Source organism: Falco peregrinus, chromosome 6, assembly GCF_023634155.1.
Source record: "Falco peregrinus isolate bFalPer1 chromosome 6, bFalPer1.pri, whole genome shotgun sequence".
In the NCBI taxonomy this organism is placed as follows: Eukaryota; Metazoa; Chordata; class Aves; order Falconiformes; family Falconidae; genus Falco; species Falco peregrinus.
This window is the reverse complement of record NC_073726.1, coordinates 48,629,708-48,653,940: the sequence shown is the minus strand read 5'-3', so window position 1 is coordinate 48,653,940 and position 24,233 is coordinate 48,629,708. Positions and strand designations below refer to the sequence as shown.

General features: G+C 40.2%; 1 protein-coding gene across 6 annotated transcripts in view; it reads right to left on the bottom strand.

Moving 5' to 3' along the window:
- Positions 1-24,233, bottom strand: part of TMCC3 (transmembrane and coiled-coil domain family 3) — a 145,331-nt gene that overhangs the window by 55,943 nt on the left and 65,155 nt on the right. Inside the window, exons 1-4 of one of the 6 annotated variants that reach the window (XM_055808070.1) lie at positions 21,400-21,952; positions 20,517-21,002; positions 20,215-20,429; positions 19,019-19,143 (exon numbers count right to left, since the gene is read on the bottom strand). The exons of 2 other annotated variants lie outside the window; for them this stretch is intronic. The gene's annotated coding sequence lies outside the window, so the exon portion shown is untranslated. Of the gene's footprint in view, positions 1-19,018; positions 19,466-20,214; positions 20,430-20,516; positions 21,003-21,399; positions 21,953-24,233 lie in introns of those variants that run through there. 3 more of the 6 variants (XM_055808071.1, XM_055808069.1, XM_055808072.1) reach the window with 3 other exon arrangements.

The following is a 24,233-nucleotide window of genomic DNA, read 5'->3' as shown; positions in this document are numbered from 1 at the left end:
CACAGGAAAAAACTGCAAAACTAAGACTGTCATCATGTCTTATGCATTGATAGGGGGTGAAGGATAGAGAAGCAAATGAAAAATTACAGTTGAGGGTAACAGCAGTTCTCCCTCTTCCCTTCCCCTGCCTACTATCCTGTGTTTCTTGCTGTGTGATGACAGGCAATTTCAAGCCCCTTCCTTATTCTTGCTCAGCCTAGGAAATTTCTGCTACATAATTCCTCATTGCACCTGCTGAGTGACAGCATTAGTGCAAACAGTACTTACAGGACTGTGGCGATGTTTTGCATTTTAAATGCTATGAATAAAAGCCACCTTTTTAGCAGACTTGATTGCCACCTGTTCTGTATGTCCAAGAACTTGCCTGGAGCCCAGCTATTTACATTAAAGATGACCCACGTTTCAAAGGCTGTGCAGAATTCTCCCTCGGGCAATGTTAACAGTTGCTGCTCATAAGCTTACAAATTTTCTTCTGCCCCATAATACGTGATTTGGGGCCCTTCTGGAAATAAGTGTATGCAGCCTGGCTGCCCCGAATCAGCCATTTCAATATTGCCATGAGGTATGCTGGACCAACAGCTGCAGCCTGTTGGCACATAAAGGTGTACCCCATTCCAAAACACAAATGTGAACTTGCATCTAAACTGTTCAGACTGCAGCCAGAAGGCAGCCAGCCTGAATCTCCTATTACTGCATATCCTGGTGGTTATATCAGTGTAACCTTTTATCCCAAATTATTCCAAATTAAAACAAAGAAGCCAAAACCTCAAACTAGACATAGCCCATAAGCACAAGAATTGGTCTCGGGATGTGTGACCTCTACCCACTGCACAGAGCCTCCCTGAAGTGGCATGTAGCCAGGTAGCTGACATCTGAGCTCCTAGATGCTCTGTAAGTCAATACACCACAGCCTTCTCCCCACTGCTTTATGGCCGTAGCTTCACAGACATCTCGGCTCAGTTTGTGGCTGATGGCTGCACACGGAGATTGTAGATCGTGCTGGATAGGAACCCGTCAATTTTATCTATGAAGTGCATTGCATGGCTGTGGGTCTGCAGAAGTTATGTCATGGTAAACACGTGACATCAATTATTTCCATATTAAGAGACAATGTCAAATGCAGGGTTAGGACTTCTTTGCCAGTCAACCAGAAAACACAGATGGGTTATGAGAGGACAGAAATATTCATGATTGCACAAGTAAGTATACACTACTTCCTGGTGAGCGTTGTTACAATGCAGCTCTTTGGGTTTCAGTGTAGTGACTCTATCTACAGACATGCAAGTTACAGGGACATGAAACTCAAGTTCCCTCATCACTATCAAAACTGACCACCTATAACTCATCTAACTGTGGTTTTGCTAATTCTAATTCAATGTAATATGAAAGCTTTCCTTTAAAACCAGGTGAACAGGGAATGTGTTAAGTCAATTACCTGGTGGGTTAACCAGGTAATAATAAAAGCCATTAGATAAATACGGTTAAGAGCCCATTTAAGATTAGCATAATAAAACCAGAAAGCTCCTTCCAGTTTACTTTTCTGTCTGCCAGACCTAAACATATGACATTTAGCTCTGATTTGGGTGACAGGGACTCAAAAGATCAACATCAACTAAGCAGAAAAGTCCAAATGCCACTATGTGCCACTATATTTAATTAGCATAAATTTTCCAAGTGCCTGATTTTTACAACAAATATTTTAAAGGCAGCAAAATGCAAACAAAAAAACCCCACAGAATAGCATAGATATTTGCATTACACTAAGTAAATTTGTATCAACCATCATTTATAAGTATCCAGCAACGTAATCCCTTTAATCACCTAAATATAGTAATTTATCAAGGAGTTGGTTCTGGGTTATTACTATGTATTACTATATAATGCTACAGGATAGTTTTCACTGAATAAAGCATTTGCTGTTATTTGCTTCTTGGTTGTGTTGCTAACAGGTATTACATTCATTTTATTTTCATTTTACAATGCTTTTTATGGAAAAAATCCAGGTCCCTCGATTAAAGTTTTGCCAACTGCTTCAATATGCAAGGCCTTTATTACATATTTCTGTATATTCCACAGAAATTCACTCACTACTCATGTCCCAAATATAGGAGCAGAGCTTCGTAACTGCCTGCATGTAAGTATTCATTCTTCAAAATATCAAACTGCAGCACCTGTATGCATACATTCCTGCATCAGAACTATACAATTACTAATACTGGAATCATGATTTAGATTGGAATTTAGGTTTAGTGAGTTTAGATATGTGACTAGTTGCCCATGGAGGCAAGACATAAGATATAACATGATTCCTATTTTTAACTGTCCTGGTGTTGTCAGATGCTTCATTGTAGTCTGTGAGAGAACACAGATTCTAAGCAGAAAAAATCTAATTGTTTAACATATACTCATACTCATCCTTTTAGGACTTTTAAAATCATAATTTCATAAACTATTATTTGTTAAAAAAATTTGGGGACAATTTTTGAAAGATTCAAGTGTTCTGCTTTGTTCTTGTACAACTAGTGTAACGTATGAGATATCTTACAGTACAGTTTTCTTATCCCCTGGGACCTGAGTTTTAGCAGGAACATATAAGCAGCAGCCTATTTTGCAATGTTTTGGAAACTGTAGCAACACAAAGTTGAGTTCTAGCATTTTGTTTCCCCCTGAACTTCCATTAATGGAAAATGTTACAGCATGCAATCACTAGAAAATGGATCAGGGGAGATAAAACATCTGCCATTAAAAATTCCTATTCTGTTATACAGGAATATAATTTTCTGGAACAAAATTAATACCTTTTCTCCCAGAATAATTGTAACTGAGCTTTTCTTACTAAAGTTACATCCATGAAGGGTAGGATTTCTTTATCTTCTTAAGCAATACAGCTATGTTGCTAAAGCATTTATGTGTAAACCAATCTTAAGGCAACAGAAGCATAGAGAACCTCAGTGTCCACAGACACCTGACAGGAGAGCCGAAGACACCCTGCAGCAGCCAGACAGTTCTGTGGCTGAAAGAAAATGAAACCTCTCTGCCCTTCCAGTGCCCCCTCTGTACTCTGTCCTACCCATCACCAGTTAGCCTCACGTGCCACTGAAATATGAAGCTGTCCCTCTTCCTGCCTAAAACTCACCAGTTTTGGCAGCAGAGTTTGGGTTGGTCTGATCTGGGAGGTTGACAAGTAATTGCCTCTGCTCGAGCTACAAGCAACTCCCCACTTTTATGTAACCACCTCAGGCCAGCAATTTTACAGATGTCAGACAGATTTTTCAAGCCCAATATAAAGGCATGACATTACCAACAAAAATCTCACAGGCACACACTTACAAACCAAAACAGAGAAAAAACCTGTAATAATTATAGGCTTGCTAGTGAAACTGTTCTTTTACAATGTTCCCTTACATTTATTTATGTTTGTGTGTGTATCTTACATACACAGCCTTATAAACAATTTTATTTAAAGTATTATAAGGGGAGAAATTGAATGTTCCAGCTTTCCTATTCTACTAATAAAGATTAATTATTACACATAGGTTTTGAAATGGTTGTAATTATGAGTCTCAGTAGAAAGCATTGAAGGAATATATAAACTCTCAAAGCAACATAAAAACTCTAATAGCAACATGGCATATCATAAGCGATTATAGTTCTGGGGCTCAGGACAAAGTAACACAGCTGAGGAGAAGCTGTGTTACACAAATCAAGAAAAACCTTCAGAAACAAGTGGTATTGCAAAAACATAGGACATGAAAGGAAGGTGCCTGCCTTGAAACTCACTCTGACACCAATTCTAATGATTTTCAGTATCTCAAATGCACTGGTCTGGTACAATTACAAAATAATGGAGCTATTCTCCATTAACACTCACCAAAACTGAAAAGCAGGCTCAGGCGGGATGTTATTGCTCTCTATAACTACCTGAAAGGAGATTGTAATGAGGTGAAGGTAGCTCTCTTCTCCCAGATCACAAGCAATAGGACAAGAACAGCCTCAAGTTGCACCAGCAGAGATTAGATGGGATATTAATAAAAATTTCTTCACTAAAAGGGTGGGCAAGCATTGGAAACGGCTGCCCAGGGAAGTTGTTGAGTCACCTTCCCTGGAGGCATTTAAAAGACGTGTAGAAGTAGCACTTTGGGACATGGTTTAGTGGTGGACTTGGCAGTGCTAGGTTAACGGTTGGACTTGATGATCTTAGAAGTCTTTTCCAACCTAAATGATTCTATTTCTTTCAATGAAAGGTTGTCCTTTTTCTAAAAGATACATTTTCTTTTAAGACAACATATCACAAACCTTTCACTGTCTGAAAAATTAACAGGAAAAACATTCTATTTTCACTTTCATTTTTCATTTCACTTATTTTTCATTTCTGCCACAAGTTTTCAAGAAAATAACTTACCATTTTCCAACAGCTCTGTTTTGCACGCTGAAATTCTAGGCATGGTTTGAGGATTTGCCTAAACTGAAAGGCACAGTTCTGCCTTGGCTGGTAAGCCAAACTGCTCTGGTCACATACCTGTAGCTCTGCTGTAACTGCACAGAGAGTAATAGCAAGCAGCTGCCAAAGGGCACTATTTATATGTGCCCGTTGTGCAGATGAAGAACAATTCCAGCTACAGGTGGGGCCTCCCCGACAGCACAGCCACCAGGTGACATCAGCAGCCTTGAAACTACTGGCATGGGAAGATACCAAAGGCCATAAAGAGACACGGCCAGTTACTGGTATCAGCCTGGAAGCAAGCCATGTGAGCTGCTCACAGGTAAGTAACAAAGGCAGAAGAGTATTTCTACAATGCATGTAAACTGCAACAAAAAACACTGACCGCTTGGATGTCACTGCTTCCTATGTAAAACTGATGGCTGATAGCCTGTAATGCTACATCTATATATGCATTATCAGGGCAGAGAGATGTACCTTTACTGCCTGTGTTTGGTCTAGTATCTTATCCTTGAGGCTGGGTTGTAATATGGATGCAGAAGTTATGAGCTGCTCAGAGACTTGATCCAGGTGAAAACTACCTCTGTCAAAACAAAATACATTATTAGATTGCAAAAATACATAGGTATGAGTTTTATTAGCTCCCACATCCGACTGGCTGCACAGCTCCTCAAGCCTCGGTGTTGACTCTGGAAAATGGTCAGGGAATCATGCCTCAGGACAGAAGGCAGAACCTAGCAGAGGTCAGAAGTAAGGACTAAAGTTGATCGTGTGACCACATTCTTAGTTGCCAAGGGTTTAATGGTGTCATAGCTTGTTGGGTAAGTTTGTATTCAAAGGCTTTTAACATCAATACGCTGTGGATTTTTATAAAGGCTCATTATCCTTGTAAAAGATATGGAATGAGGATGCAGTCAAATATTAAGGAATCTAACATTTATGGAAATTTGTAAAAGTATGGACACCCCAAAATGAACTATTAAGCCTTTAAAATGAACCATTTTCTCATTTTCTAACAGATCTTCAATAATAGTATGATTCAGTCAGGCCTTGGAAAAATAACATACAGCATCTTCCAAGCAAAAACCCAGCAGGAAGCTTCAGAGTGAATCTCGTGCTAAAGCTGAAATCAGCAGTTATATCTGAGTGTCATAATACCAGCTGCTGAAATTATGATGAGGGAAAGATGAAACTAACAGCACTGCCTGAAGGACCAAGGATAATGCAAATGTGGCATTAGAACATCTGTGGAGATAAAGCATCTGAGGTACACAAACAATTATCTGGTTTGCTAGAAAAGTGAAAAAAAATCATTCTGTATAACTAAAATAAGTGACCCAGCAGGAATATGCTCTTGTCTTCTCTAAGAATGTGTCATCCCCAGGGGATGCTTCACTAAATCTGTATAAACTTTCCCCTGCCTACTGATAATGAAATTTCCTTTAGTTATCGGGATTTTATCTGGTCAGCCCCCAAAACCATAACGTATTTATTTTTCTAAGGCATCCAATAGTAAGAAGGGCACATCTGTACACAACTCAGCTTCACTGATGCAGAAAAGAAGTAGATAAACTCAACTAAATCAGCAGGGAAGTTTTGCATTCCTCTGTAGTGAATGGACACAGGCAGCAGAATAAACATGTAAAAGTTAAACAAAGTCCCTAAGCATTTAAACAGCTTAAAGTGAATCCTCTTCTTCAGATGAAAATAGAAACAAACAGATGTAGTAACTGCTCTCAGCAAGACACCTTCATCCCGTATATCAAAATCATACAGCAATTTTGAATGAGAAGAGATGAACAGCTCCCAGTCGGCAGGTTCTCCCCCCACAGGGTGTGTTTTCTGTCTGTGGACAGTTCTTTACCTCCTCTTCGCATGCACAGAGCTAAACTCCCTGCAACTTGTTTGCATTGCAACAAACCTCTTTTTGATTCGATTCCCCTAGAAGTTCTTGACACAACCCTCTTGTTTCCTTTTGTAATTTCTAGATTTATGCACATAAAAACATGCATCATCAAACACAGGCGCAGGAGCATTTCCCCCTCCCCTAGTTTTCCAGTATTCCTCAGCAGCTGTGAATGACTGTTCCAGCAAATGAATCCCTACTATTTTCAACATGTCTTCATAACGCCCTGTAATCTCAGAAATAAGAAAAACACTAGACAGAAAATTTTGAATATAAACTGCTCAAGCTACCTTCTCTTTGTTCATTAGGTGTTCTACAGACATGCGTATGTATAAACACACATTATTAATTAAAGTCTCCCCAGTGCTTACAGCGTTTTATAGGCAGAGCGAGCAGTTTCCATGTGGCACTGCATGGCGTGTAGGGGGAACACCCACACCGTACCTTCTTGACTTCAGTCTGCCAAAAGCCTGAGCAGTTGTCAGCTGGGCACTGTGTTGGATGGACAGTAAATAGCAATACAGGGCAGTAGGAAGAGAGTTAACAGTTTCTTTTAGAAAGGATGTGACAGACCTGGTACATTTTTACCCCAAGAAGAAGTAAGTGGACTTGTCCTGCATGTTACAGGTTGACTGGGGGAGGGGGGCGGTTCTGAGCTGATTTTTAGTAATTCTTGCAACAGATTTTTAAGATGGCGTGAAATTGCAACGAACCTTTTGACTTCTGTGAAACATTACCAAAAATCTAAGGGCACTCCCAAATCACTTCTGTTACTGCCAATGGGTTTTAGTTCAATTAATTGTGGACAGCCATTAAAGCAGGAAAAAAATCAGTCCTGTAACTGGAATGAGCAAGTTATCACGTTCTGCAGAACCATTCAAATACGGGCACAGCATCAGTGTCTGTAGTTTACTACAGCACTGCTGCAGATGCACAATAAAATCTTGGTTTCAGCAACTAGTAAATTTGAAATACTTTTCATCACAAATTCTGTGGCATTTGGATATCTTTGAGTGTTGGATATGGAGCCCTCAGTCAGACTTAATTGTGTGTCTAGCTATTTTAAGCTAGAATTTATATACATAAGTACACATATTTGTAGATACATATATATACACACATAAGAAAGCATGCAATATCATCATTTCTTGAATCAAAATCATGAGAAGCTGTATGAAAACTTGCAGTTTTAATACCGAGCACCTGCAGTGTTTCCATATTAATAGGTGGGCTGCAAGCTAGCAGGAGCACTTCCACCAGGACTGTGTCTCAGGAAGAGGGAAGAAATATATAATTTGTTCTAGCTGCCTTTTCCTAATTCCATTTACTAGGATTTAACTGAATGAGGGAAGAATAGCTATCTAAAAAGCCATATACGTGATGAGAGTTTGTTCCCATAAGAAATTTCAGAAATATGTCTCCAGGTATCTGTATGTATGTCACCTTCCTGATTAAAATCTAATGATAGTAATTAAACTGATTTTGATCATCAAGGATTTTATCAGCATATAGTGCTGCTGCTTAGACAAATGGGGATTCCTACACATGAAATATCACCATTTAGTTAGACCTTGTAGATCATACTGTCAGTACCAGTCAGCATCAGTCTCTGGAGCAGCTGTGGCAGAATTTACCACGTAGCTGAGATCTGCTGCAATGGATACTCAGGACTAATTCTTTGGACCTTAAATTCCATGTAGTTTTGCAAAGACACTGATGTATTTATGCAAGTGCTTTGAAGAATATGCTGATCCTGTCAGATCACATGGCATCTGAGAGAGAATGTGGAAACTATTTTCAAGATTTTAGAAATATGCACGTACAAGTTATTGACTTATGTATGGCCAACAGCTTTTCTGTGAGGTTATTTCAAAGGCACACTGATATTTTACCGAATTATCCATCACTTCAGGGCTATAGTTACAAGCATCTTTTATTAAAACTTAAATTTCCCTGGATAATCTACTTGGTCTTTTCACTTCATTTCTAATGTTTTTCCTTAAAAGAGATCTGGAGACTATCAAGCTGAGGTGCTAACAAAACAAAAAAACAACCCCAAGTTAACTTTCAGATATGGCCACAGCACTAGCATTGCTAAACAGGGAGTCTGAAAGGCCTCCTGCTGCACCCTTTTATTAATATTCAACCTTGATCTTTCTGCATCCTTTGATTTTGTGGTTTGCTTGAAAGACTTGATACATACAGGAATCTTTCAAGTATCATTCTGAACAGTATTTTTTATTTTATTTATGTATATATACAAAATTGTTTATAGCAGTTGTGCTTTAGTGTAACACAAACAAATATATCTGATACAGTTAAGCAAATCAGAGATGACACTGTTCCCAGAACAGTTCTTGAGCTCTGCCTGTGTTGAGCTCCATCCCATAGTCAGGGGTATCATCATGCAGTTTGGCGCTGTCAGCACAGGATGAATTTCACCCCTCAGACACTTTCCGACTAATCTCATTTCTGTCAGCCTCTCTGGAAGATGGAAGACAGTGTATGGATGCCTTATATGAATTTGAAATAAGCCATAAAGAAGACAGATATTAATTGGGTCTCTGCTGCTGCTGAAGGCTGATGCCTTAGCTGTGTACTGAGGGAAATTCTTGTCAGCACAGATGGTTAGTTTCAACCAGGCCATGCCAATTAAATGTTATAATAACAACAGAGATGGGGTTATTTTGTGGCAGCAGCCAGATTTCAGGCGAAGTTAAAAGCACGTGGGTACTGAGAAAGTTAAATCTGATACTAAACATGGCAACAAAACTCAGCAATCTGCTGTGCAGGTGATACTGCAAGGCACAGGAAAGCTTGCCTGAAACAGTCTACTGCATCTGCTGGCATGCTGTAATGCAGTGGTACCATGTTTTAAATTTCCTCTGAGGTGAGAAAACTCAGTGTAAACACTCTGCCTGTATTTGTCAACATTTATCTCTCAATGTATATTGATCACTGGAAGCCTAAAAATAAAATAAAGCCAGTGTGCAGTACACACAGTTTAGCTGCAGCTCTGGGAAAAAAAAAAAAAAAAAAAAAAAAAAAAAAAAGGACAGCAAGCACTGTCTTTCAGTCCAACATCGCTTCATTTGCCATTGAGTTACATGTCTGATCCTTCCCTCCAAATAGAGCAGAGGAGAAGGGGGTTGGGGTGGCAGATGTCACCTTCCATGTTCTCAAGGCGTTGACATGCAGATGTGTGTCCTGCTCTGTTCACTTGTGGGGTGGATGAAACCTCTGCCAGGAGGTATTGTTGTCTCCGATGAGGTGATATGGTAAATTTTTAAGCTGGGTTTGTTTGTTTGTTTTTTCTGTTAAAATCTGCCAGTGGCCTTATTTACTAATGCCGGTTACCCTGGATAAATGCCCATCAAGGACTGTTTTGCACTAATTCATCTAGAAGGGAAAAAGAGGTGCACCGTCATAGCTCCATCTTTCTGTTGCCATGTTTCTCAAATATTTTCACATTATGCTGCTTGTACAGGACCCCAGGGACAGCCATGTGAAGTTACTGGGGCATATACAAGTTTGTAACCCTCCTCAAGGTGCTTTTTTACAAATTGGGCACAGGGATGGGGGCAGTGGAACAGGCTCAGCGGCTAAGATTTACTAGAAGGCCTTTACACAAGAAGCAGAGACAAATCCTGTGTAAGAAGCTAACAGACAAAATAGGACAGCATGTGGTACTCAACATCTGCCCTTGTGCAGGATGGAACAAGCACAGAAGAAGATACCCAAAACATTTTTGACAAAACTTCCCTGCTTCATGGGCAGCATCCGAAAACAGCTGCTACCTTTGCCTTCATCTATGCTTCCCAAGAATGAAAACAAAACACATAGCAACAGGAAAGGAAATCTGCAGTAACCTTTCAAATCCTCAAGAGCAGGAGCATGCATGAATGCTGTGTTATTGCTTAAAATTTTTATGTAACTTGAAATGTCTGTGTAGCCTGCGATGGGTCATGTACCTCAAAAAAAAATCTCAAATCCCTTTAAAGCTGAAGACATTAATAAACCTGTGAACCAGAAAACCATTTCTATTGATTTTTGTTTCCCTTGTCTGCTGCTGCTGGAAACATGCTTCTCATTCAAGAAACTTACTTTTAACCCATGTGTTCCACCATCGTCTGGACATATGGGGAGGAGGAAGCAATAAGACATGGAATAACGCACAGGAGGGAAGCAGCAGTATGGGAAGTACAAGAGAGAAGACAGGGAAAACTCAAGCAACGGATGTATGATTACATTTTTGCAGAGCAACAAGCATGTTGGCTTTTTAATACACCGTCATCCTTGCTTCAAGTTCCCTGGTGAAAACACTACCTGCTGAGAGGAGCCAGTGAGACATGGCAGCACCACCCGGCACACACGGCATGGGAACATGCAGCAATGTGAAGCATGACTTCTCACTGACCTGCTAAGTCCCCAGCTGCACAAGTCCCACAGCAGCCAACAGAGGGCTAGGGCAGGTTACAGGGTCTGTTAGCCATGTACCACCATACTTGGAGGAGGTGTCAGGTGGGGAGATGGGAGCTAGATGGCTGGGTCAGAGGCTAGTTAGCTCTGCCACTGTAAGAGGCCCAGAGGTCTACACCATCCCCCTGTCAGATGTAACATCATCCCCTGATGCTTCCCTTTGGTAACCTGGTGCAGGGCAAGAGACAGACATTCATCATGGAGCAAGCTGCAGGCAATACCTCTAGGTGTGCTTTTCCCCAGCCCTGTGCCCACCAAAGACCATCTCTCTGAGGGCTGCTGCAAGACAGAACAATGATGAGCTGGAAAATGGCAGCACAACACATAAGTCTGTGATTCACTGACAGATGTTTTGTTTTCCCCTGTGAACCCTGTAGCTTATGTGTAGGGTCTGCCCATGTCATAAAACTGAGAAGGTGCAAAGTATTTTAGAACGTTACTGCCGGTCTATAAACCCCTTATCTATGTTGCCTAGCACGATTATCAAGGGTCGGGTGGCCCCCAGGTTCCTCAGTACTTAAACAACCTGTGTAATCAAGTCAAGATTTTAAATTCTTTTGTGATCTTTTTAAAATATCACATAAAAACCCCCACAAATACACAACACGGACTTGAAGCATGCACATACATGCAAAAGAGTCAGCTTCAACTTCTATGTAACCCAGTAATTCCTTGCCTAGCATTTACACAAGGACAGTAAAACCATTATTTCTAAGCCTCTCCCTTTTTTATGATCATTATGCAACAAGGTAATTAAGGTCAGCTGAGGTCATTATTCCTTAAGTTCCCAGCCCTGACAACAGAAACATGTGTCTGATCTTTGGTTCACAGAAAGGTTTTTAAACTGTTCCCACCCACCACCACTCTTAGAAAATTCCTCTTATGTGTGTTGGCTGCTCATTTTTCTTAACCTTTGGAGGCTGTAATGTTGCTCCTCCACAAGGCTGAACTCTTAAGACTGCCGAGAAAGCAGGCATGTGGTCCAAGATAGTTATTGATCCTAATTTGAACTAAATACAAGACCTACACACACCAGTTGCAAGCTTAGTCTTAGCTATATTTTACTTGACAGCTGAATTCTGCTACCATAGAAGTTTTCTTAAAGGCCTGGACTATTTGAAGCTGCAGAGCAAAAAGTATTAAAAAAAAAAAGAGGGATAAAATATGTTAAGGAGAACAACATGCTAACCTTCTAGGACAACAAGTCTAGTCAGGTACAGTGAATCACAGAAAGAGAAATCACAGCCATGCTTGAAATTGCCATCACAGACTTTCCTTTACAAGCACCTGGTAGCAATATCAACAGATGTGGATCTTGGGTTTGGACTACCAGGATGACAAATGCCAGTGAATCAGTGCAGCAAAGTAGGTCATGGAGTCACCACTTCATCTGTTGCTCCCACAGTCACAACAGGCTTGCTTTCTTTTGCTTTGATTTCACATGTTACTGTGCATGTTTGGCACTTGCAACTATTTCATTGTTTCAAACAGCTCTCTGACATTTTACATGGAGTTTATTTCTCCAGCTTGTTCATTTTAGTCAGTGGATTCAGGTGCACATTAAGAGGTCCCTGATTTTACACTGATCAGAAGACTCTTAATTAAAACGCCAGTTAGAATGGTAGCACAATTACAGCAATAATTTTCTCTGAGCAATGGGCATTCATAGCTGAAGGTAATGATTAAATTTCTGCAAAAATGTTCTTTATTTTGAACTATTATCACTCCCCCCAAAAATAATATTCTGGACAAATATTTATTCTCGTGGCAATTAAAATTTTGAGTGGATGTGTCACCTCCCCATTGTGTGGAATTTAATAAAAATGCCATCACAGATAGTGGGCCATAAATAGAACTTAAGATTTTTCTGTTCAGTTAGCATTGCCTCATCTAATCCAAACTATTTGTGTCAAAGTGAGATCTTACTTAATTTTCAGTAGGCATTTAAATAACTTACCAAGTAATAATGCGGCAGAAGAAATACTGATATAGACTGTAAATTAAGAACTGTTCATTACTTTGTACCTGTGCGGTTGTTTGCAATACTTCTGTAATCCTAGTTTATCTTCAACCACTGCAGTGATAAATACAGTGCATCACAGTGCAATGACCAACTGAACTAGCAACTTAGGACACTTCGGCTGTGTTTCTGCTCAAGAAGCACATTGCAAAAGTATTGGGCAACACACTGAACGGGGTGTAAACCACTGACATGCTGCTCGGAGTCCAGCAGTCCTGGAGCCAGCCACACTTCCCAGAGTATCCTGTTGCAATCCCATGCTACAGCTGCCCACGTTTAAGATGCCCAAGGTCTGTCCTGAGTGTAGCTGAAACCCAGAGCACACAAGCCCCTCAGTTGCTAACCCTGACAGCTCACAGCACACCTCCTCCCTCAGCTGCCCTCAAAGCTGCACAGGTACTGTTACACTGTCCAGATATTGCTGCTACTCATTGGCACCATGAGTTCATCTTGAAAGAGCAACCATGGGCTAGAACTTACGCTTCATCCCTGGACAGTGTTGTTTTTTGTTTGTTTTTTTTTTTATTTTGGGTACATACAAACTTTTATCTTTCCAGTTCACTGAGAGAATTCTGTAATTTGTGACTATACTATTGTAGCTTCTTGTATCGTGTGTATTAAAATAATGATTAAAGTGTCACACTTCTCTCAATGCTGTCATTAAAAATCCATGCCAGCACTCAGTGGCTGAAAATAAACAAAGAGAGATAGACAAACATTGAAACAGAAGTTCCAAAGCCACCCATTAATTTGCCTGAGCCAGACAGTGCTGGTAGCATGGAGAATCTGGCACTTAGATTTCCAGTCAGACATTAGGGACCACACTGCCCTGGCCTTCAGCATCAGTAAAGCTGTTTATTCAATTGGAACTGCAGAAAGCTAACTTGAAAATTAACTTGATGGTAGCCTACTACTTTAAAAAAAACCAAAATAGTGTGTGGCTACAGCTTCAGTACTATTGCCACCTACAGGTATTATTCTCTTCATTACACAAAATAGTGAAGCATATTGTCCTGACACTAAACTTTGGTAAACTCAATCATTACATGTAATTCATTGAAGATGTAACATCATCAGCTCTCTGAAGCTACAACTGAACATCTACTGTAAAATTCAGTGAACTACTACTCACTTGAATGTGGAAAAATGTCAAAAAAATCAGTGGCAGAAAGGCTAAAAATATAAATTGTAGTTAGGAAAAAAAAAAGACTTGCTCTATATGATCAGACACTGTCTTAGCAGTTAGTTAGCTTCTGCAGACAGTAAAAACCTGCAGAGAACGTGCTCGATGGTACACGCCCAGGCAGTGGAGCAAGCCAGTGCTCAGGCTCAGGGCAGCAAAAATCCTACAGCTGAAGCTAGCTCTGGTCTCTGCTGAATGAGGAATTAGCAGGTTTGGTAACTCCAAGCTCCAGTTGAGAACACAAAGTGCACAGCAAGGATGTGGTTGTCTGTCTTTGCTGCCTTGTCTAAGAGGGGGAGGCAACAGCCTTTGTCTCTTAAGGTAACACACACTTGGGCAGAGCAGAGTGCCTTCTGAGCAACCTCTCTAAACCTGCAACTTTTTTAACTTCATTTGGAAACTGTTTTTAAGAAGGAAATTTAATCGTAATTTTTAGTGGTGACTATAATACTTGTTGCTCAGACCGATCACCGCCTACGAGTAAGTCAATCACAAAGGTTTCCAAATGAAGTACTTAAGCTTATTTGAATTCCTATTTTAGTTGCGCTGTAATTTCCAGATATGCTCTGTATCTACAAATATCACTGGAAAATGAAAGAAGCTGTGACCGCTAGCCATTTTGAGAAAAGCTGAAGAAACAAATATTAGAAAAATAGTGTAGTTGGAATAATAAAATCAATTGCTTTTGACACGTTTTGGACTTCCCAAGTGCAGTATTGAAAAGTATTGAGAGCACTGAGGCACCAGGGTATGTGAGGATGGGTATGGGAACTGGTACACAAGACCTTGGAAAAATGAATAATATAATGGTCTTAATTTAGGGAAAAAAAAAAGTTTTCTACTGAAAACAGGGATCTGATTTTAATAGTGTTTCCCAGTTTTACACAGGTGAATGGGTGCAAGTACTGACAGAGAGATGGGTGTTGTTGGGAAAGGTGAATACTTGGTACAGCCATAGATTCATCTTCACCATTGCTGCTCCACACCACATTACTAATCTATATATTCACAACATTACCAGCAGAGCTAAATCACAGTGACTAACACTTCAGCTATAGCTAAGGCTTGTAACTATTTCAGAGTCAGAAAGCCATAATATATCCACTTTGAAAACAAAATTATTTAGCATATGCATGTATACAGAATACAAATGATCTTGATATAGTTTGGGCTTTCATATTAATGGATAATTTCAATCCAAATGCAGATATTTCTTTTTGCATGCTTTTGCCATGTTTATGTGCATAAAAAATTATGAGCCAAGAAATAAAAAACAACTACCACTTAAATACCACATACCAGACAAACCCAACCAGATGCGAAGCTCTGTGCAATAAGTTACAAAACAGGTGTGTATTACTTGGACTCCTCCAAAATCCTATCTATGCAGGAAAAGCAGGTTCACTCTATATACAGAAAAATTACAGAAATTTCTTGCTAGAAGTACCTGTCTTTCAGTGTTCTACTTTTAAGGTAAATGGCCAAGTTTCAGCTTTACCAGACTCAGGCCCCTTTACAAGATTTCAAAGAGTGAAAAAACCATTTCCTTCTCTTCACTTTCTCACACTTTCATTCAAGAACATTTTGTGCACAATTCAGCTCTAGCTGTCTCGTTGTATGGGGCCTTTCCACAGCAGAACAAAGAACAGGTTGTTTTTCAACAGTAGATTGGAGGGAGGGAACAGGGAAAAAAATAAAATATGCAAGCATCATCCTTGAAGCAATTACCTCTGGTTTTGTAATTAACTAAATTTCAACCTGATAATATCTATTTAATCAGAAATTTCAACCGAGTGGTCGGGAAATGCGTCAGAGCACAAAACATACAGCATTTGAACAGATATAAGCAGTATGAAAAGCACCCATCTGAAATCAGAAGATGCGCACAAACCACGGCAAATCTCACAGCTGACACAGTGCTCAGCTAAAGTGGGGGCAGCACCGCAGCCAAAGCAGCTACTGGCCATTTTACCCCTAGAAAATGAGACTCATTTGAGAAATGATGGTACATCTTTCTGAACTGTTATGAAGCAAGAAATGCACTGTGTGTTAGAAGAGACACAGCTTGCATTCTCCACACTACATGAGAGGGGCCGCGCCACTGACAGGAGTGAGGGGTGTGGAGATCAGGCCTGGGAGCCGATGGCTATGCCAACAATGCCACGGGTTCAGTAGCTCTGAGAAGACAGCACGGGGAGTCAGGCAAAAACAAACGAAAAAGACCTCTTGACATGCCCTCTTGGAGGCCAAGCAAGAAGCTGGGACTTGTATTATGTGATGGGGAGCTCTAAAGTTCTCCCATGCAGGATCTGACAAAGATTAATTTTGGCTTTGATATTAATACATATATAAGAAACAACCAAAGTATCTTCACATGCCGAATAATGCAAACAAATAAACCCACATTGTTCAAGGAATAATGTCTCCAATGGTGTTTAGAGGCTTTTATTGGTACACTGACTCTTGTTGCTCTTATTCTTAGCAGATTCTGGTGTTTTATTCTAAGGGAAAGAACAAGATTTTTTGCAAAGAATTAATATATTCTTAAATGCACTAGGAAAACTGATTTCACTAAACTTAGCAAGAGTTTTTGCCTCTGACTTAAGTTACACTGTCACACATCTTCCCAGGTACTATAATAGGCATGTTTCTTCTATGCAGATAAAATCTTACCAATGTGGTCTGTGTCAACATGAAAGGAAAGTAGAAGTACTGTTAAAATTTATGCTAAAATATAACACAGTTTCACTTCCATGTTGGTCCAAAAATATAAAGCATTTAACCTTTAAAATAAAACCCTTTTAATTATAAATGTGAACAAGAAACAGTACATTTACTCAGAGTACACATTTTTTTTGACTGAGAATATGATTTACAGATAGCATCTGAGTTGTATGAATTTTCAAATGGAATTCAGGATCTTCAGTCCTATCATCAAAATAGCTTCAGAATTTAACAGCTGGAATCTTAAAAATACACAAGTACAAAAAACTCTCAGAGCTGATCTCTTTAATTCATTGGGAATTAAAGCTCTAATTCGTCAGTAGATATAGATGAGCTTAAGAAAGCTTAGAAGAATTTTCTGTCCTAATAATCCGCCCATTTTAGATGCCTCCCTCCCTTCTTACAGGACCAGCTCAGCTTCTGGTGAAGTAGATGCTGTATCACTCTTTCATATTAATGTAAATTGGCATCAATTTTGATCTTTCCTAGTGCATCCAGCTATGATTTAAGATCTGTAACTGCTTTATGATTAGCCGAGCAACCCTAGCAGCAGGAGCAGAAATCTTTGAAGAAGAATAGAGTGAAAAGCGTGAGGCCAGGATCACCACAGCAGACAGCAGAAGCTGTCCCTAATTACGAGCCAACATCTTTGAGCGCTCAAATAGGACCCTGAGTTCGATTGCGATTACAGACTCTCCCTAGTATCTATGTCTTTTTTTTAAAGATGAGAGTTAAGAACAGCTGAAAAAAAAGTTATCTGTGTCTTGTTGGCCAATGCAGACATGACCTGTACTTTTAATTCACTGTTTTTTGTTTTACAGCAGGTCATTATTCTCATTAATTGCTAAGCTGCTGGCAGATCTGTTGACATTTTGGATGAAAGATCAATCTGGATTTAATAAAGCGACCAAAAGGAAAGGGGTTATCCTTTTGCTTAAGAGTCTGCCAGATCAACAGCATTGTGCAGACTGACATCACGATAGGCGGTAGCTTATTGATACAGCAGTCATTTTTTAATCAAGATGACATAATACAACTCTTGTCTGGCATGGCATATAATTACATCATAAGTGCATGGCCAAATTGTACTGCAAATCAAACACAGTTCCCTTCCCGATTCCTCCTAACCAGAAGTTCAAGGTGGGCAAGGTAGGTAGGAAGGGGTGAGAGGATTTGCACAGTTATGTTCACAGGTACCTGGGGACACAGAAGTTCTTTTGTTGGATTTACTTGTACATCTAGCAGGCTAAGTACAATACAAGGATATTTAGGTTCAAGGCGTTCTAGCTTTCCATTCAGCATCGTTCAGAACTACTAAGAAATTTGACTAGCATCAGATCTGAACATAGAAGTTTTTAACTTTCTGTTTTCCGCTCATTGTGAAGTTTTCTTTCCATTCTCTCTCCTCCTCACAGACACGTGTGCACCATTCCTGCTTCCACATTAATACAGACTTCACGCTGCTAAGTAAGTTACAAACTTAGCTTTAGGCACATCCAACTGATTCCTTTTTATTTTCCTGGCCCATCCCCAATTCAGATGGCACAGCAAGCATGTTCCTTTCTGTAGCTTGGAGCACAAGAGGTCACTTGGATGTGTCCTGTACCCTTGCTGGCCCTGACAAAGCAGGTACCCATTTCCAGCAGCGCTCACTAGGAACAGCCTTTGACACGAGAGCAGAGCAAGGGGCTCAGGTACCTGCCTCAGCTCTGAAATGAGACACGCTAACTGGTGCACTTTAGACTAAGTGCAATTAGCTTTTTCAAGCAAAGATTTTTAAATTTTTTTTTTACAGGTAATTTTTCTTGGAAAAATTAAAACAAACCTTGTTTACTCTAAAACATACGTCCCATGGCAGAAACATCAGACAGTAGACACTTACACTGAACTGAAAAAAAACCCCAAAAACTGGCAGAAGGATGAAAGAAATTATGACAACCTGCTCTGTGCTGGGCTTTGGACAGGGAAAGCTCGGGAAAGGGATGTGCTGCTTCTGCAATTGACTGGAGTATGCTGTTAACTCAGCACAAAGTCTAAGAAGAGTAAATAGAAAGGCTGATTTCAAAGAGCTCTGGGTCAAGCCCCTGCTCTCTTGCTTAGAAGGCAAGTTCAGCCACAACATCTGAAAGGGTATAAATGAGAATATGCCATCCACTTGGAGTAGGAATTGAGCTTGCAGAGACAGGATTTCAGCACAGCATAACCAATGCTGAAATGACTAAGTACATGCGAGGAGGAGGAAATGGAAAACTGCTGAAAACTTACTTCCAAGATAATGTGTTCCCACTGTGACCCTTCAAAAAGTGAACTTTTGCTGAACCAAGTAACTGGATTCCACCAGGCTGCAGAAATGTCATCAATCACATGTCACTATAAGTAACTGAGTATTTCTAGAAAATGAAATTTAAAGTAAATACGGTAGGTCTATAGATTCTAAGAACTAATGACATTCACTCTGGAGTATATTGAATATTTTAAAATTTGGGAACTGAAAAAGATTTTTTGGAAATGTCTTCTAAAATTGTGCATTTGAAGGTAGCAGCAAGGTGCGTTAGGAAGTAGTAAGACAGGAAATTGGAAATTGTTTCATAAAGAAAATCACTTCTGTGAAACGCAGTAAGAAACATCACAGTGAAATTACAGATAACAATTGGCATTTTTGTGCTACCTTCCACAGCCTGTCCCGAGACACTTGTTCTAAGTGAATGAATAAGGAACTTGTCTCTGGCCAGTGAAACAAAGAAGAAAGAAAATCCTGTGTTATCCTAGTTTATTGTGTCTTGGTATAGGCAAAGATGAGGCACGTGCTGTTTTGGGGTATAGCTGAACTGACAAAGCAGGTACCTTCTTTGGAGAAAGGCTCTCTGTGGCTTTGTAATACCTGCAACGGGTGAGCTACTGCCCGAGCAGTCAATCTATCATGTCCCTTTTCTACTGGCCTAAAAATCTTCCTGCTGAGTGCAGCACAAACTGATTTTTTTAACCTGCACCCCTCCTTATTGAGTAGGGCTCTCACCCCTCAACTGCTTCAAATGGGACAATTGCTCTGTTAAACAAAATAGGGATTTAGCATGTTAACTGTGCACACAGGTTTTCAGGCTGAAGTCTAGGAACATCTGAGCTACTGAGATGAGATTGAACTCAGTTTGCTGTCAACAGCTAGTAAGTGGATCAGTTGAGAGCAAATGGCAAATTACACACAGTTATGGCTGGAAAAATTACTCTATGTACAGGTTAGGATAAAAGCCTCATTTGGGACAGTGGAGTTTTAATGGCTGGAAACACAGTTAAATAATGCTAATTAGCCATTAACAAGTACTCTACACCTGCAAAGAGCTCTTCAATAGATAAATTGAGTTATCCTTGTGTTATATGAATTAGTCTCATTTTTTGGCAATAGAAATTGAGGTCTTTAGATGAGACACCCCAAATTACAATTATTTTATTTGCAGATGGCTTACCAATAGGCACGTGATGAGTCAATGACAAAATTCAGCTGCAAGTCTTTCAGTCTTGGGCTCTTGTCTGGTAAAAAGTCCTTCCCAGGGATGAGGAAAGGCAGAAATAAATAGACCGATACATTTTAGCTGAGTTGCAGAGGGCTGGAGGCTTGCCACAAGTCTCCACAGCAGTCTTTTGCAAACAGTGCACTCTACTCACTCATATGTTAAAATTCCTACATTAAAAAAAGGGGGTTCCTTTACCTCAACTGCCCCAGAAAGGGTAAATATAGATGCATATCTGTAGGGAGCTGAAAGATTACCTCAACCGGTCCTGTCCGGTCCACCTTTCAGAAGTAGCCAAATGGCTTCCAACTCCTGTTCGGCCTCTTCTAGGTCATTTCCTCAGGGATCTCAAACCCACAGGCCCACTCCATCTCCAGCTATGTTTGTGCCATATGCCTGGGAGCTGCCTGTACAAGAGTACTTGCCACCTTAGCTGCCTAGTGTCACCTGTGAAAGAGAGCTCCGAGACACACCTAAAGCACCTGTCTGGCTTAGATCACCACGGCACACTTAGATGTAAGTTACTCTAGTCATAAGTAGAATCTGCATTGCTAAAGTGTCTCTTCTCACCAGCTTACCAATTACCTGAATTCCTTAAATTAGGTGTGGGGACAGAGAGGAACAGTGTCTTCACCTGAACATAGTATCCCAGTTTTTCCCAGGGTCTTCATTTGGTAAAGACCATACATGAGCATTTGTCATTCTAACAAAATAACCAGCCTCAAGGAGAGTTGGCTTGCAGTCTACATGAACAAATCAAATACATGAGGAGAAATGGCTAATTATTATCAAATTTTTTTCAAGAAAAAGAACACTTTCATAAATGTCATTAGCTATACCTAATTTTGAATAAAACTTAAAAAATAAAAATTTTGCTAACTAAAGCTCTGAAAAGTCAAAGACCTTACTTGCAACAAGTGCAGAATGCTAGTTCATTCAAGACAGTTTGACACACCTAAAAATAACCCAGTGAAGAACATTTCTGGGACCCTGAATACTTCAGCAAAAGTTAGGTCCTATTCTTCTTACCAGCCTTGGTAACAATGACTAAGTTGAACTAAGGTATGAGAACAGAGATAACCTTGCCTGCCACTTTCCAAACAATCCATGTGGGTTATAACATCAAAAATACACACTTACCCGTAAGCAGGTTTGGTAATGAGCTTCCTGGCTTTACACCTAAAGGTACCTCATTTTTTGAGCAAAGCTGGCTTCCTTCAGCCTGATAGATCTCCTGCTGTTTTGCTCAATTCTCCCACTTTCCTGCTGAATTTCTTTAGTCTTCTGAAATCAGATTATCTCCTCCAAGGACTTGTACTGGGTTCAGTAAGAAGTACAGACAATTCACCACAAAAATTACTCTGGGCATATACTAAATATGATATCTATCGTGAACCTCAGCACAGGTCCAGATCTTCTCAGTTCATTGGTAATATTAAAGCTCTCATTGCTCCACCTCCCTAGTAGCTTTAATAGGGCAATTTCTGCACATCTGAGCAGACACATCTGACAGAACAGAAGCAGAAGACAATGACCTCTTCCTCTCAAGCCCTCTTTGCATGCTGAGTGTGGTTTGTGCCTCCTCTTCTTGACATCCTTCCCTCTAGCAAAGCCACTTCCAAAAGCACGACACAGCAGCTGGTTGTTAGCATGCAGAGCGCCAACGGGAGGTTGTAGGAGCAGCATATACATAGTGCATAAGCGAGAGAGCTGACAAGAAGCAGAAGTGTTATCAGGGGTGGGGAAATAAAACTTTCCGTATAGTCAATACACCTTGCTCTAAATGCTCATTTCTAAAATTCTCTCAATTCCAGAACACAGCCTGGGGACTCCACATGCCTGGACGGACCAAAAAGCATACATACATCTTAACCAAAATGCTTAGATTACCAGGTATTTGGCTGTTGGGGTTTTTCTTTTTAATACATACCACCAAGTTTTAGCTTCGCTGATTGAAAAGATTATATTTGAGTTCTGCATGCAAAGCTGATGTTTTTCACTTGTACACATCCAAAAAAAGGAAGTGAGACTACAATACAAATACTGAAAGGAAATGTTTTTATCTCACACATACTCTTTTTGCCACTGCCTTCACATTTCCCACAGGGTGGGAGCACGCCACGCAGCATTAGACTACAGAGAAAAGACTCAGCAGTGAGTCAGGCTAAGTAAGTCATAAGGTAATGCTGTCTGGATTCTCAAGGACTCTATCTAGACTGTTGTTTATCACCAAAGGCTGTAGCGGAGTTCTTGCACATAAATACAATGCTGAGTTTCTAACATACGCCATTCCTCATCCTTAGTCTAATGACTTTTCAAAATGCATGGCACTCTGATGATGCACAGGTCTTCCTTGGGATAAAATAATCAGGTTTTTAAAATCAGAAAAGTACATTCACAAATTATTTAAATCATATTAGGAAATACCAATTTCAAATATGATGCAAACATGGAAATTCAGAAAGATAACAACTTTCTACTTGATTTCTGTGAAATGCAAGAGACATTTCTCTCTTGACATTTTTTCCAATCATTCTCCTGTTTAGCCATTCTGTAAGTATTGTACAAGGTTAACAGCACCGCTTTGTTTTTAATTCCTTATTGGAGGCAGCTACAAAATCTAGAGGGGGTCAGAATGTGCAACTGCAAACCACTATTGCTTATTTTAGGACTTACTCTTGTGCCCCAGTAGCTCAAACTGCAGTCACTTTGACGAGGGGTTGAAACCAGCTCTGAATGCCACCAGGAGCTCTGTCTCGTAAACACTGTTTTCCTAATGTTGCATAGCTCTCTATGAAAAACAAATAAATCCCTATGCTCACTAACAGGGAGGAAATTCAGATATTACTTTCTTCTCTTTTCTTCAAGGGCAGATAAACACTGTGCCACTGTCACAGGCGAAGGTTAGGTCAAACTATGGCCCTTCCTACACCAAGAGTAAGAGTTCTCAAGGCACATAACCCATAATAAGGATGTGAAGACCAGCTGTCACCACACTACAGCTGCACATGGGCCAAGTAGTCAATTTTTGACAGGGATTCAGTACAGTTGAGAAGTAGGTAGTTTCCTCAACTCCCCATCCACACACAGCTAGCCAATATACAGAAGATACGGGCAAGCAGCGGCTGCAATCCCACACAACCTTTCCAAGGGAACCATGCTTGTGGTGTGTGTCTCCTTACTTGTCATTAACTCCTGGTTTGTGTCTTCTTGGGTCAGGAGGCCTTGATCCCTTGACAAACTTTGATCCCTTGATATCACTGGGAGATCCGTGCAAGCCCTCCTGCAGGCTAGCATGCAGAACCAAAAGAAGGATCTATTATCCTGCCGCAGCCCTGTCAACTCTCATGATTTTATCCAAATTTGCTGACATTTAGAGTTTCCCAAAGCTCCTAGTCCCAGAGTGGTATAACCAAGTGAGATTCTCGCTTTCATATTTAATGGTGTAATATTTTGATTACAAAGAAAAGCTAAAGATCTGTCAAGAGTGTCACCTAATATCTCATAAAGCAGATGGCAAAGAGAAAAAAGTCACTGTTTTTAATCTCATTACTTTGGAAGGTCTGACTCATGGCTGCTAAGTACAAAAGTGGCAGAGAGGACATAATACATCTAAATGCTGCCTCAAAGAACTTGTACACCTTGCCCCCAAGCTTTGATGTAGCTAAAAATTAATCAGTGCTGTGGAGTGTCTTGGCAGAAACAACTCACTCAAGTCACAAAGTTGAGCTAAGCCAGGAACTGGACTCTATCTGCAGCAGCCCAAAAGTACCATTGCTTTGGCTGAAAACGAGCAACAGATTATGCTTTTCAAAAGCAAACCTACTTGATTGCTTTCATATTGTCCAGCTCTGATTCTGTAAAAAATGAATCATTGAAGCTGATGAAAACTGAGTAATTGGCAAGGCCAAGCCCTGCGAGGCAATTAGTCCCAGACATTATCGCAACTGCTTGTACTTCCTTGCCTCTGGCAA